The 16,746-nt window shown below is 36.4% G+C and overlaps 1 pseudogene; it reads left to right on the top strand.

Moving 5' to 3' along the window:
- The first annotated feature begins 16,112 nt into the window (after window positions 1-16,112).
- Window positions 16,113-16,456, top strand: LOC102489514 (eukaryotic translation initiation factor 1 pseudogene; annotated as a pseudogene).
- The last annotated feature ends 290 nt before the right edge of the window (window positions 16,457-16,746 follow it).

Here is a 16,746-nt window from a genome sequence, read left to right as displayed (position 1 = left end):
TACAATCCACATTTAAGTAATATACCAATCATAGTAAAATTCCACATGTATATTTATGAAAGATTGCCTTTTCTGTTCCCTACAGTGTATCTGTACCTGAACCAAATAGTCTCTGTAGTTTGCTTTGAAAGAGTTCAACTCTGCCTGTAATAACTTCCACCAGAGACAGAACTACTCTATATTCTAGAACTAAACATCAAATAAATTATTATGACAATGAAAGTTAAATGTTACTGAGTAAATAATGTCATATAAGCACACATATGTCTCTATAGTCTTTAGGTTATCTTCTCTGTTCAGTATTTGTTTGGGGAGCAGATATAAAACAGCAATTCTTCTTCCAACAATTTATTTCCAAAAATTAGGTTAAAGTATAAAATGAAGAAGTCGTTTATAAATTGATAAAACATAAAAAGGGGTTAACTAAAGAATCATATGAGAAAATGAATAGGCTGAAGAATCTCAGGGTTCAACCCTATATGACAGAGCTAGTCAAGACCACATATTAAATTTACCACTGCTGAGCACATTCAGTTTATTACAATGAACTAAACATGTTTCCATATCCCCTGTAAACCAAATTGTGCATCATCAGAAAGTTGATATAAAGGAAACAATGTAACTATTCCTCAATTAATTACAAGAAAATAAATTTCTCTTCAGAATTTCCTAGTCTATTCATCTTGCTACAAAATCATAGTGTAGGTAAGCTATTTAGAAATATGCTGACTTTTTTTTTCCTCTTTATTTTCTGCTGTCTTTGCAAATATGCTTGTGACCTCTTATGTCTTTTGGCATTTTCACAACAGGAATTGTCATTATATGTAGTTCTAGGCATTAAAGCATCAAGCCAAGAATGATTAGAGATGTTAGGAAGTAGTAAAACACCTGCCATTCCAAACTATCTTTGGATAACACAAACCGAATTTGCTTTGTGTTTATAACTGACCCATTAATTACGTACTGGAAGTCTAAGCAATGCCCCTGCTGCTTTCAGAATTGAGAACTTAGTGTTGATTGGTCTTGCAAGAATTGCCAAAAGATACTAAGAAATGATTTAAGAGGATATAAAAACAAATTCTTCAGATTGTTTAAAGCTCTATTTCAGAAATTATGAGTAATAAATAATGAAGGGAAATGTTTTATCTCTATTCCAGCAACCTAATAAAATACCTATTTTTTGATAAAAATCTTAAAATTTGATTCTCTCCACTACCTAAACTACTGACATGCTAGAGATGTTTTGGTAAATAATGTTAATTCACTTCTTAGACTAAGTATGGCTTAATAAATTACATTTCCATTATTTTATCCTAAATGTTCATGCCTCCCAGTTATAAATACTATATATCTAGCTAAAAAAAAGTTAAGTATTCTTGAAAATTTGCAACGTTTTCCATATATTTTTAACTCCTCTGGAAAGATATGTGTATGTATATGTATTTATAGTGAATCTGGATAGAATTAAATGAGGATGAGCCTAGGGACCAGCAGGTGGCATGGATACTCCCACATGGCTGACCACGGTTCAACTCTTGGACCTGGTGGCTTGGTTTCTCACTTTCTCACTTTCTCTCTCCTTCTGTGTGTGTGTGTGTGTGTGTGTGTGTGTGTGTGTGTGTGTGTGATCAAATTAAAATAAATGAATAAATAAATAAAATAAATTATTAAAAAAAAAGAGGATGAGCCTAGAAGCAGTTTTGTGATAGGTAAGATGATACACCACATACATTTTGCTATAAGGTGGGGCGTGGCATTCAATCAATGATGATGCTGTGAGCATTCTCTTACTTTTAGCCTTTTCAGATAATGACCCAACTGCAAGGTCTTCTGCTTCCTGCGGGCCACACATCACATGACTGAGTAAATCGAGTTAGAAACCTGGACACTCTAGCTCAGAACAAGTTGAATGTGGTGAATGAAGCTCGAATATTTCCAAGGTAACTATGGAGTGTCCAAAGCAATCACTCTGTGTCCTCTAGTGAAGCAACCCATCTTGTCCCTTTGCCCAGTCCTGCTTCCTTCTCCTTCCTTCCACAGATGTTTATTCCAATAATATCCCTAAAAGTTTTTAATATATTGCTGTAGGCTAAACTGTGTCTATAAACTCATATGTTGATGCTTTAACCCCCAGTACCTTAGACTATGACTGTGTTTGGACATAGAACCATTAAATAAGTGATTATGTTAAAATGAGGATGTTTAGGGTGGGACCTAAATCTATCTGACTGGTGTTCTGAGAAGAGATTAGGACACTCTGAGAGATATCAGTAGCCCTGATGAACAGAGGAACACCCAGATGAGGACACAGAGAATGTGGCCATCCACAAGTCAAAAGAGAGGTCCCAGAGTAACCCAACTCAGCCAGTTCCAGAACTATGAGAAAATAGATACCCAGTCTTGGTATTTGTATGGCAGCCCAGACAGACTAATACACTAACTTTCATTTTCGTGTCTGTTTTTCATAAAATGTAACCTGTAACATTTAGTATCAGATGTGATCTGAGAAAGCAAGTGATCAGTAGAGCTGTTGGACTTGCTGGAGATTGTGCACTGCTGGTTGGCCATGAGGAACTCTGCACTTGAGTGGTGGATCTCAGACAGACTTTCACAAAAAGTGACATTCTAATTGTTCAGCTTTTACTGGTAATGAATTGTGATAGCACACCAGCGCCATCACAACGAACTACCTGGTGTGGATGTAGCAATTGTTTGAGAAATATGGGAGAAATGGTAATTGCAGGGAATATGGAATTGACTGTCTTTTGCTAAGCTTTAGTGAGCACTAGACAAAAGTAACAAAAGAATGAGAGAGATTAATAAGCAAATGAAAGCGTATGTGAAAACCAAAGAGTTTTCTTGACAACTTAAAAGAGGCTTTTATCTCATGCAGCTGAAGGACAGAGAAAGCTTAGGAATAGGCCCAGGACTTAATTAGAGTTGCTGAGCTCCAAAGAAACTTAAACTCTCAAAAAAAAAAAAGAAAGAGAAAAGATATTTTTCTTATGCCAACACACAAACTCCAGTTGGAAAACAGAGGGATCCAAACATACGGGATGGCAATATCTGAGCTGTTGTCCCTCAAATTTTGGATTCATCATGTATCTCTGAACCTGATGTTAATAGAGTTCTCTCTATGAAGAGCTCTAAAACCTCTTTTTCTTGAAGATACTGCAGACAGTTTCTACTCTCCTGTGAGATGAGTGTCTTCTATGTGTTTGGTCTCATCTGTACTCCTGGCTCCTAGACTTGTAATGAGGATGATGATGCAGCATTATACAACCAGGGACATGACAGACTTGATAAAAGAAAAATCGGGATTACAAAACTGCTGCGAAGCGTAGCTGGCATGGAGTATTACGAGCACAGGGAGTACGTACAGAACTGAACTGTGAGAGTATATGATCAAAGGAAGCAGAGTAGAAATGTGGATAAGGGAGACTTCATTAATTTCAGAGCACTCCCTTGGAATATAGGATTATGACCTTAGCAGAATCTTATTTGGCCGTGTAAACTTACCGCCACTGTGGCTCCAAGAAAACACTAGGATCTTACTGAAATGTAACAATCCATATGGAGATTGGAAGGAGTGAAAGCTTCAAAGAAGTGGGCCCATGTTAGAGTGGATGAGAAGCAGGAATCTCACCAGATGACAATGTCACATGGGAAGGCCCAAGAGAAAAAAACAAGGTAAGGTCCTATTAGATCACATATCACGGAGCATTTTAATAATGGTTCTCCCATGCAGGCCAGGGCTGAATATTCGAAGGACCTTTAAAAGCTCATGGAAATGAGCATTATGAAAAAATGATGCATAAATTTAAAAATATTTTTGCATCCAAATAATCTTGTACTTTAATTCCATTTTTCCATAAATTATTCCAAGTACCTTTGTCAAGGAGGCCATTAGTGAATGAGGATCATTTATAGCAAAAAGAATGAGAGGATTCATAAATAATAAGGCCAAAAGGAAATACTTACCTATCAATACGAAGGTAGGAGTAGCAGCCAAAGGTGCCAATATGAGTCAGGTTTCTGCAAAGAAATGGAATCAGTAGTGTGTGTGTGTGTGTGTGTGTGTGTGTGTGTATGTGTGTAATACACAAATGTCTACATATGTATCTATTAAGTTATACTCTAGTGTGTATATATATATGCACTATACATATATATGTATATGTGTATATATCTATAGTGTGAGATATAGAAATATATATATATATATATATACACACACACAGAGAAAGACAGATTTTAAGGAACTCACTCATGCTATTGTTGGAGCTAGCAATGCCTGATGAAATGAAATTTGCAGTGATGTTGACTGGTAGGTAGAAACTCAGGCAAGAGATAATGCTTCAGTCTTGGATCTGGAAGTAGAATTCTATCCTCTCACATTAAACTCAGTTTTTTCCATTAAGATTTCAACTGATTAGATGGGCTCTAAGCACTTTATTGCAAGTAATTATTTTATTCCAAGTACCCCTTTTAAGTATTATCCACGTTTAAAAAAAAGAAAAGAAAAGAAACCTTAATAGCAGTACCTAGATGAGTTTTTGACCAGACAAGTATACACCATAGCCTAGCTAAGTTAACACAAAACCCTGACTATCACAGTGCCAAGTAGAAGAGAAAAATGGAGATAATTAGGACCAAATAGATGCGCAATCAAAAAGGATATGACCCAATTTGAATCATCAGGTGAACCCAAACACAGAAGATAGTAGGCAAGGGTAGTTGCTTTGCTCTAGTAACTATATGGCTTTCACATCTGAATCTGCTTTTAAACCCAAAGTGTAAAGAAAGGATCTTACAGTATCATTACAGGAATACATAATATTGATTTCATTTACCTATTTCAAGATACTCCCACTTGTGAGGGTTACTTCTCAACATGGAGGGAATATTTCCAGTACCGTTAAACACAGGGTCAAGGTTATATTGATACTCAGAAACCTAGAATGTGTCCATCTAAGGATGAGGTATTAAATGGAGCCCTAGATAAGGTGATCACAAGTGAGTGTCCTGGATCCCTGCTCAGTTGACTATACAATAATCTCTTATTATAGTCCAGGAATTGTTTGGCACAACATTTGTTATACTCATGGCTAGACTACTTAATGAAAAGGTAACTTTTGTCCAATTTTTTAATTAGCCAGATTTAACCATTCCACAATGTATATATACTTGAAAGTTTCATGTTGTGCATGATACCATGTTATCTGTAGATTAAAATTTTAATTCATTAAATATATAATTAAAATTTCATAATTTAAGATTTTTTTAATATTTTCTTTTTCACTTTTTTATTTTTTTCTTTTATTATTTTTTCTCATTTAATTTTCTCCCATACATTCATCACATTATTATTTGTCTTACAAAATGGCTATTTAAACAGGTGAACATTTCTCCCTAGTACTGTTGATAAAACTACGAAATATCTTCAACAGATAATACCACACCTCTTTGTGCCATTTCAAAGCATAAATAATGTAATGATAATTCACCAAGTCAATAGATAACACTCAGCAAAGAAACAAGCCCTTAAAGTTCTAGTTTTTAAAATCAGTAATGTTGGCCTTTTTTTAAGGCAAAGTTTGGGCAAGAGTTTGTTCTATCAGATGAAGCTGCATGTAGCACAACCTCTTCACAAGGAACAGGCTCTCAGTGTGGCAGGTGACAGTGTACAGAAGAGAACAGCAGCTGCCAATTTTCTCCCATACATTCATCACATTATTATTTGTCTTACAAAATGGCTATTTAAACAGGTGAACATTTCTCCCTAGTACTGTTGATAAAACTACGAAATATCTTCAACAGATAATACCACACCTCTTTGTGCCATTTCAAAGCATAAATAATGTAATGATAATTCACCAAGTCAATAGATAACACTCAGCAAAGAAACAAGCCCTTAAAGTTCTAGTTTTTAAAATCAGTAATGTTGGCCTTTTTTTAAGGCAAAGTTTGGGCAAGAGTTTGTTCTATCAGATGAAGCTGCATGTAGCACAACCTCTTCACAAGGAACAGGCTCTCAGTGTGGCAGGATACAGTGTACAGAAGAGAACAGCAGCTGCCAATTACAACCAGCTGAAGAAGAAGAAAAAAAAAAACAAAACAAATAAAGCTAAATTGCCACTCAAAGGCAAAAACTGAAATAAAACAACAATCACAGGACATGCAGGGCTTTGCTGATTTTTCCGATGGAGGGTATACCGAATGCTGGGAGTCATGATCACAGATGCATTACCAGGGCAGATTGCATAGCAGGAAACAGGGTTGTGAAAAAAGTTTCCAGGAAAATTACTTTTCCACACTTTTTCTAGCATCTCAGGTCACAGCCGTGCTTCTTTATTTTATCCTCTATTCTAATCCTAAAATCTATTCTACAAGTCACTTATAATGGTGAATGAATAATAGCAGAGGAACTTAAGGTATAAAATTTAAGAACATAAAGTCAGACTAAAACAGCACAACATATATAATATAAAATAAGTATATTAAAAAGTAAAAAAATTAAATCAGAGCTCAAATAGAGGATTAAACGTGATAACAATAAACATTAAAATGAGAGGAAGAAAAGCATAAGCATAGGACAGTAATGGGAGGGGACAAAGAAGCACAACTGAGACTTAACATTGTCTCTTGAACCTAATCTCCAAGGTTAAGAAGGGAAATTACGAGTAACTCGCATAGAAGAATGAAAACTATGTTTCAGAAACTAGGAGATAAGGTTAAATGACTATAATGGTTAATTCTCTCCATTTTTCTGAGCCACAAGGTATGAGATAGTTGCTCAAATATTACTCTATGTTTTTGAAGTTTTGTTTTTGTTTTTTTGGTGACATTAATAAGTGGACTTCTAAGTAAAGCCAATTGTCCTCAATAATGAGGGTGGGTCTTATCTGATCAGTTGAAGAACAAAAGACTGACCCTCCCTCAAGTGAGGAGAACTCTACACTAGCCCACCTTTGGACTTCATCAGCAACATAGGACCCACCCTGTAGATTTGAACTTGCAAGCCTCCACAATGGATCCAGTTTTCTTACAGTTAATCTCGTTTTGCCTTTCTCTCTTTCTCCCTCTCACTATAGAAATATCTGTGATATCTATTTGCCTAGCTACTTATCTATGTTCATATATAATCTCTTTTGGGTTCTATAATAGTTTTCTAAAGTACCCTGACTAATACAAAGACCAAGAAAATAAGAAACCTGCGACTTTAACACATATAAAACTACAAGTGAAATGAATGTTTTAAGCATGTATTTCAAAAAGCTGGTAAAAATCCAATGGATAAATAAGAAAGAAAAAAATTTGAAAGAAACAGAATTTCGTGAAACATTGTCAAAAACTCAAACTTTTTAAAAAAGAAGCCAACAAAACAAAAACTGATTTAAAAAAAGTAATATGAAACTACTCTTTAAAAATATGAATGAAAATTTAAAAAGCAATAATCATGTATATGTGTGACATTTAAAATTCGATTGCCTGGCAGGCCCTGTAGCACGGCAGTGAAGTGCTGTGCAGAGGAGCTGAATCCCACACGGATGATCGTGATTAAAAGCTGAGCTTTGTGGGCTGGAAAAAGATGCCAGGCCCACGTACGTGTTTGTCTAAAATTCTTAAGGAATGGAGAAATGAAGGAAAAAGCTACGAAAATGATCACATCCCACTGGAGGATGTTTTCCCTCTCTCTTTCTCTTTCAAGTATGCATACCTTCTAGCAATAAAATAAATAATTATTTTTTAAATTTCTAATTCATTTAAAATCTACATTAAACTTATTTTCTAGAAAGTATAGCTTTAGAAAAATAATCAGTTACTCATAAATGGTATCAAAGAGAACGATTTTAAAAGTGTTTGGAAATAATCAAGAGAGCGGCAACAAGCTATCTCATGCTTTCCTCCAATTCTGGCCCTCTACCTGATCACTCACATCCACACACCCTGCAATGTCCAAATAATTAACAACATTTCTAGTAAAACTTTCAAGGATGTTTTCAGTGCCACTTGTAGTCTTCATGAACACAGAGAAACAATTTGTTATCAGCTCATAAAAATAATGCATGATAAAATATATTGATGTTGTATAGTATTTTTAAATGAAATAGAAACGAATAAACTCCAAATATATATTAGAAGGCTAATAATTACTGAAACCAAGTGAGATCCATCACAAGAATTGAACTGCTCATTGTTTTTTTTTTTTGGAGAGATTTTCACTATAGGGTGCGTGCGCTCACCAGACAGACAGAAAGAGACATAGAGACAGAAAGCGAGAAATCACCCCCCGGGGGGATGGTCATGCCGCAATCCCTTCTCTTCCATTCCCCTCTCGGGATCTTGGGCACGCACGCACACGCGCCCAGCGTGAGTTTTAAGCCACCGGGTCTGGGATGTGAACCGTCCGTGTTTGACTATGTGGGAATCCAGCGACATAGCCATTACGCTAACTGCTGGTTCCCAAACTGCTCATTGTTAAAACATCTTTTATAACTCAACATAATAGAAAGTCAAGAAGGGGGGATCAGCAGTTGGCATAATGGCTATGTTGCTGGACTCCCATGTAGTCGAATTCAGTTCAGATTCCAGAGCCAGTGAGTGGCTTAAACTCATGCCAGGTATATGTGCGTGCGTACCCAAGATCCCAAGAGGAGAATGGAGGAGAATTTTTGCCATGTGGCCATTCCCCCTGGGGGATGACTTCTAGCTTTCTGTCTCTCTGGCAAGCACATGTGCCTATAACAAAAACCTGTGCAAAAAAAAAAGAAAGTCAGTAAGGTAAAATACCAGGTCATTGGAAAAGTCATAATGCATTTTGCATAGAACACGTGAAAATACATCATGACTTTTCTGATGACCTAATATACATATAAATCACTGCAACAAGTGCCAAAACTTCATTTAATAAACACAGCATACATTTCTGATAAATACACTTAATAAAATAGAAAAGGTGTATTCTTTCTTTTGGTTTTGACAAAGATTTTTTGCTAAAGGGCATGTGCACTTGCCAGAGACAGAGAAATAGAAAGCTAGAAATTACCCTAGGGGCGGGGGTGGGGAGGTGGAATGGCCACTTAGTAATCCTGTCTCCTCCATTCTCCCCTCAGGATATTAGGCACTCAGGCACACGCACCCAGCCTGAGTTTCAAGCCACCGGATCTGGTACTGGAACCACAGTTGGCCATGTGGAAGTCCTATGCCTTAATCACCATGCCACCTGCTGGCCCAAAAAAGATACATTTTTTTCTTAAAGTAAATCAAAGAAGTTATAATATGCAAAAAGCCAGCCACATACATAAAGTTGAATAATCAGAAGAATACGTTTTAACAATACAAAATAGTCCATTATAAGCATTAATATTTAACAATATTCCAGAACTACTATTGCTCAATCAATTTGTTTAAGACAAATACAGAAGCAAAATTATTGTCATTTTATATTACTTCATTGTGTACCTAAAGCACTTTGCAAAATTACTTTGGAATAACAAAATAATTTTATAGTGGTTGGTTATTAATAGACAAAAATAATTGGATCCACATAGAAAATTAGGAGGTTAGAATATTTAATGGAAGATAATAACCCTCTTTGCTATTTCCATATAAATGTTAAGAAATTAAAAAGGAAACAAACTCAAAATACATAGCACTCACATGATTATAATTTCAAACTTAGGTTCCTGTTTTTTTAAATATCACAATACTTACAAATCTTGGTTTCAAATGAGATAAATTTATTGCCTGACTTAAATAAAAAGGAAAGTCATTAGATGGACACAGCAATTGTTTTTGACAAATATTTATTTATTTTAGTTTATTTATTATTATTAATTTTTTAAAAAATTTAACCAGAGAGAGAGAGAAATTGAGACAGCAAGCCGCCCGGTCCTTGACTTGAACCACAGGCAGCCACGTGTGAGTCCCATGCCATAACTACCATTTCACCTTCTGGCCTGGACACAAGGATCTGACAGATGATATTTATATCTGGAAGATTTGTCTGGACAACTGGTAGGAACTAAAATATTTCCGGTTGACCAAAGAATAAAGCAGACACAGGATTTTTAGTATAAATCGCCAAGAAATGGTGCCACTGCCAATGCTACATTTTGCAGCTGCCTCCATTATATAAGGTGATTGCCACCACTGGATGTGTTTACCGTAACAAATACAAAATTAATTTTTCACTGTCTTTTCTTAGTTGCATTACTGGCTCCAAGTTTAAAATAATAGGCAGCAGTTTATGACTGGGCAAGATGCACCATTCCGTGCACAGCTGAGAGAGAAATATTTGAGATATTCATCTTTGACAATAAAAGGTAGAGCAATACCTCCTAGCAGAGTTACACAAAATTGGCCATTTTCAAAAAGTAGAATGTGGATATTGGATGATGAAAAGCTAAAGCAAAATGAGAAGCCCTATGTTTCCCTTACACTGACATTCATTCTTTCCGTAGTTTATATCTCCAATTTCTTTCTGTCTACATAATGCGACTCTCACCTTTATAATTAAAAAACAGGAGCTCACACTGTCCCAAAGGGTTATGGCCCTAATTTCGGGTTCATTACTGCCCATATTCTAACACTATTACTTCTGGAAGGTACCATTTCATTTCTTATTTTGTTACGCTCCCATGACAATATTTTTCAAGCTGTGGTCCCAATGGCAAAGTTTACCACCACCACCAGCACTTCAATATACAATTACTAGAGAGAGAGGAAAAAGAGACACGAAAGGTGGAATTACAATAAGTAAACTCTTTTTTTTCCCACAATTGACTAAGCATCACTCTCCCTTTCCATTACTCATTTGTTCAGTCGGTGAATTTGCTGAAATGCCAACATCCTCTTGAGCACCAGGGTCATCCAAAACTTCATGTCTTAGGATATATGTTCATGTAGCACATGGAGGACACTCGTGTTACATTAATTATTAAGAATTGAGTAGTGCTCACTGCACAAACCCAGTTATTTATTAATATTTGATTATCAGGAGCACTCCAGCTCAACAAAAAGTTCACCTCAGTTTTGTCTGCTTACCCATTAGAATAAGGAGTCCTTGAAGCAGGCAGGTGGTATGATGGTTAAGGGCACAAGACTCCCACATGGCCGACCATAGTTCGAGTCTCAAACCTGGCAGCTTGCTTTATCTCTTTCTCCCTCTCTCTCTCACTTACTTTGTCCCTCTCTAGTCAAATTGAAATTGATGAATAAATAAACAAAATTGAATTAAATAATTCTTAAAAAAAAAATGAATAAAGAGTCCTAAGTGGGCCGGTATAGATAGAGTTTACAATTTCCTGGAGCGATTTATTTTCTTAGATTAAAATATTTCAGGGCCAGTCTGCAGCATGATAGTTAAGAAAGCTGGATGCTTCATGGCCAACTGCATTGTTTGAGTCTTGGTCCTGATGGCTTGAGAAACAAGTCAGGCACATGTGTGTGTACACCCAAAAATCCCCCAAAAGAGGGAGGGATAGAGGAGAAAGGATTGCAGTGTGACCATCCCCTATGCTTTCTCAGTCTCTCTCTTTTTCTGTCTCTCTCCAGCAATTCCAAGTGCCCTCTGGCAAATATAAAAAAGAGAGAGAGAGACTTTTCAAACCTACAGCATCTAGAATTATACTGATAAAAACATAATTTCCCCCACTATTTTCCATGAATATTCAAATATTCAAATATTCATAACATAGTTGCCAACCTACTTTTACCCCTTGGTTAATAGGCATCAGTGTTTTCTCCAGGAGAGTATCAGTTCCATGAAGTTCCTTCTTATTCAGGTTCCATGTGGCACTTGAACTCCTGCCTTTCAATTGATTAGAAGACTTCACTATGAGTATATACTTTTGACTGATCTATCTAAATGAACATACCAATCACAATTGTCTTATCCTAATCTATCTCCAAGGCTTAAAAGAGTCTCTGGCACGCAAGTGGTTTGGTTGTTGTAGGAACTGCCATCGGCTATGTATGAGGAGGGGTCAGCAGGTGGCATGGTGGTTAAGGCGCTGAACTCCCACATGGCTGACTGCAGTGTGAGTCCAGACCCTGTGGGCTGCTTGAGACTCACTGGGCGCATGTGCATGTGTGCCCAAAATCCTGAAAAGAGATTGAGGCATTGCTATGCTCTGGGGGGTGATTTCTCACTTTCTCTGTTTCTCTGTCTCTCTCTCTCCTCCAAGCACACATGTCCTATGTAATAAACTTTAAAAAATGAAAGAAAAAGAAAAAAACAATGTATGAGGTTGGGGTGCCAGCTGGTGCCATGTTGGCTAAGGTACTGGACTCCCATACAGCCACCATGGTTCAAGCCCTGGACCCGGTGTCTTGAAAATTGCACCAGGCATGTGTGCATACATGCCCATAATTCCAGGAGAGGATGGCAAAGGAATTGCAGCACTGCCATCCCCCTTATGGGTAGTGACTCAGTCTCCCTCCCACTGTCTCTCTCTGGTGAGTTTATGTGCTGTGTGGCAAAAAAAAAAGAAAAGAAAAAGAAAAAGAAAAAGAGAAAAGAAAAGAAAAGAAAAAGAAAAAGAAAAAGAGAAAAGAAAAGAAAAGAAAAAGAAAAAGAAAAAGAAAAAGGAAAAGAAAAAGGAAAAGAAAAGAAAAAGAAAAAGAAAAAGAAAAGAAAAGAAAATCATGCTGGTTTGTGTGCATGCATCCCAAAGTCTGGGGAGGAGAATAAAAGAGACGGAATTGAGATGTGGTTATCCTTCTAAGGGGTGATTTCTCACTGGAGGGCACGTGCACTCGCCAGACAGACAGAGAGAGACAGAGAGACAGAAAGCGAGAAATCACCCCCCAGAGGGGATGGCCACACCGCAATCCCTTCTCCTCCATTCTCCTCTCGGGATCTTGGGCACGCACGCACAAACACCCAAAGGTCTGATTTCTCACTTACCCTCTCTTTGTATATGTTTGTCTTTCTCCAGCAAGCACACATACTCTATGGCAAAAACCTAAACAACAACAAAATGAAACTAAACAAATAAAGAAAAAGCAATATATGAAGAATACTGTCAGGTAATTAGGCAACTTGACAAATAGGCAGGACCTAGAACAATGTCGGAGGGCCAGGAAACAGCACTGTTGCAGGACAACAGGTGGACTGCAAGATGCCCACAGACATCAACTCTGCTGTCATTCTTCTGTAGAAATTTTAGCAGTATTTCTATTTTTTTTGAATCATGTTTCAAAGATTCAGGTATGGGCATTTATTAATAGATGACTGAGTCTAGTAAATGTGCTCTAACTCCCTGGGACCAGCAATGGAAGTTAGCTCCGTGAAGCATGAAACAGAATACAGAGGAAGAGCAAAGAATAGCACTGAGTGGTCGAATCTGGATAGACTGCAACACAGCTTTTAGAGGGCATGGAAGGACTATTGAAACAACAAAGAACAAGACAACATACCTTATTTAAGGAGAAAATCCAATGTACTGAATTTACTTATATTCTCTCTCTCACTAAGTATGCAATGTTAAATAGAAAGTACTTCAATAAGAATGAACACGTGATTGTAGAATTTTATTTGCTTATTTTACAAAAATGTATTCATGGTAAAGATAAGGTAGTTTTAAAAACTGAATATTAAAATGAAACATATTCAAGAGTAGACAAATTTTGGAAAAGAAGGAAAATGATGAGTTAGATTGAAAGACATAAAATACATTATGAATCGTGAGTAATTAGAAATACATTGATATAAGAATTCATTAACTGATCAATGTAAAATGACAAAAATATAGACATAGATTCTAATGTTTGTGGTGATTTAATACAAAATAAATATTTAATATTATATATATAGATGACTTACTATTTTGTTGGGAAATGGATATTTGATTTTTTATTAAATTTAAATATTTAAAGTAATAACTTTATACTAAGGAAGTACATGATTTTAATTAACAGACATGGGAAAAGAAAAACATTACTAAGGCAGAAATTGTCTCAGAAAATACAAAATGTAATACACCACAATAAAAGTTTTGCTATACTTTATGTAAAGTTAAAAATGAAATGCTGCATTTTTAGAAGATTATATTATCATGAACAAGAGTGTAATTTATCCACGTTCTAGAAACAAAAAGGGAATTCTCAGAAACCATGTGAAAAAATAAAATGGCAAAGAGTATAAATAGTCAGAAGTGTGAATTAGTTATAAACATGTGAAAATGTGTTACTGGATTTACCATTAAAGAAAAGCAAATTAAAATATCTGTAGAATATCATATTTTCACCTATGTGCTTTAAATTTATAAAAAAAAAATGTGGAGTACAATTAGGTCATCCATGTTGACAAATATTTAAAATGTATAAAACTTTTAATTTCAGATGTTTCCTTTACAATATATTTTCTTTAGTTACACAAGTGAAATAGTCATATAAATAGGATTTATTTCATGATGATAGTTAATAGAAAAGCAGGACTAGGAAATTATTTGTATCTGTTAACACTTGGAAGGCTGTGCATTTATTTTCAAGAAACAATTTGATCTATAGGAATTTTTTCTTTCAGTGGCAGACGTGGTAGAGCAATTGGGTTGTCGGAAAAGTCATGGTGTATTTTTTCTATGTATTTTTCTGCAAAACTGAGTGCATCGTGACTTTTTCAACAACCCAACTTTTCTGCTCTTTGATAAACATACATGCTCTTTTCATAATATTAAAAAATTACAGGGTCCATGCCTGCAGTGCACTCATTAAATGTGGTACCCTGGCAGCCAGATGCCACATGGCTGACCTCGCTTCAAATTCCACCCTCAGTGACTGTCAAAATATGTCAGGTGGGTGCATGTATGTATGTGCATGCTCAAATCCTAATGGGATGAAGAAGTGGAGAATAAATAATTGCAATGTGTCTAATCTCCATTAGGGAATTTTCCACACACACTCTCTCTATCGCTCTCTCTTTCTAATGAGCACATGACATTTAGAGGAAAAATAAATAAAATTACAGAACTGAAAAGAAGTATAGAATATGGTTATAAAACAGGGTGCTCTGATCTTGGATTCATTAACAACATTATAACAGGAAAAAGCAAACAATTTTACACCTTTTGTTGTTTTACTTTATTCCTCTTTCTTATACTTTAAGGGTTAATTGGTGCTTGTAACTTCTGTAACTAATGTAATCTGTAACTATTGTAATAAGAAGGTCATAAATAAACCTGATAGAGGAAACTTAAGCCACTTACTTTAGACAGTGGGCACAAAAATTCAACCAGGACCTGGGTCCCTGGTGAGAAATCTTAAGAGATGAGATTGTTTACTCAAGGGACACAATATAACAGGTTAAATTGAAAACATCCTAATGTTATCATTTACCATGATATTCAGAGATGTTTAATTGTTTTGTGAAACAGTATAGCTTAAAGAAAATACGTTGTATACAGACAGTTGCCCTTCATCTCTCAATGTAAGTTATAAATCTGAGTTAACAGAGTCAGTGTTGCCATAAGAACAGAAAAAGGGTCATAAATGTCATGTAAGAGGAAAAGGTGCACAGAACAATTCTGGGAAGATCATCAGAGTAAGAGTAACACTAAACTCTAAATTCATGTTACAGATAACAATGGACAGACGAGCAGTGTAACAGCATAAAACATGCTGGAAGTTTCTGTTCTGGGAGTTGGTTGTCGACTTGTGAGCTCTCTGCCACTCCCTGTGCTCCAAGACAGCTAAACAAAGCCCTTTTCTCTCTCTTTGCTTTTCCTCTGGATTACTCACAGAAACAGTTGCCAGATTTTAGCCAGCAGCAGAATGACAGAAACAAACGTGGCTGAAGCCATTAATCCATATAGCAGTACTGTGATGTCAGAAGCCATTACTCCCGTTGCCTTACTTATGAATAGATATCTTCACTATATTTCCTGCAGCAATCTGTCAAAACAGGACTACCACGGAGAGTTCGCCATACTTGTATTAGGATGTGGCATAAAAAGTATATTTAGCCCCAGTCACTGAGCAGCCTCCGACCACTCAGCAGCCTCCCCCCAGAGCCCTTAGCTTTCAGGAGCTTCATCCCTGCCGGCCCTCTCCCGAGGCTGCCCTGGCTTCTGCAGGCCCTTTCCCCTGAAGAAAAGGAATCGTATTGTATGTCCGCTCTCCAGAAACTCCACTCTTTTGACCTCTTTGCTAATGCAACTAAGGGTGATGACCTGCTTCCTGCTGGCACTGAGGATTAATATCCATATAAGAATTCAACAGAGAAATGGCAGGAAGTCCCTTACTATTGTTCAGAGCATTACTGATAATTACGAAAAAAAAGAAACCAGTCAAGGCTTTTAAGAAGAAATCTGCCTGCAATGGTCCTGTAATTGAGCATCCAGAACGTGGAGAAGTAATTCAGCTACAAGGGGACCAACACAAGAGCGCATGCCAGTTCCTGGCAGAGACTGGACTGGCTAAGGAGGATGAGCTGAAGGTTCATGGGTTTTAAGCGCTTATGGCTCACCGAAGCTTAAGTGAGGATATCCTTGCAATTAGTAGAATTTCCCTTTTGTCCCCTGTCACGAGTTTAAAAACCTAGGAGCTTGTATAATGTAACTAACCATTTGGGGTACACTTTTAACTTGAACTAGTGTATCTCCTTCATGCAATAAACTAAAAGGAGCAAACAAAAAAGTATATCATAAGTTAATCTTGTTATATTTGATGATAAAATATCTGGTTGGCATCTAGACTTAATACTTGGGACATCACTTCTTGCAAGGTATACTTGGACTTAAG

This window comes from Tupaia chinensis, unplaced genomic scaffold (assembly GCF_000334495.1).
Source record: "Tupaia chinensis unplaced genomic scaffold, TupChi_1.0 Scaffold000370_1, whole genome shotgun sequence".
NCBI lineage: Eukaryota > Metazoa > Chordata > Mammalia > Scandentia > Tupaiidae > Tupaia > Tupaia belangeri.
This window is presented reverse-complemented; position numbering and strand designations above follow the sequence as displayed.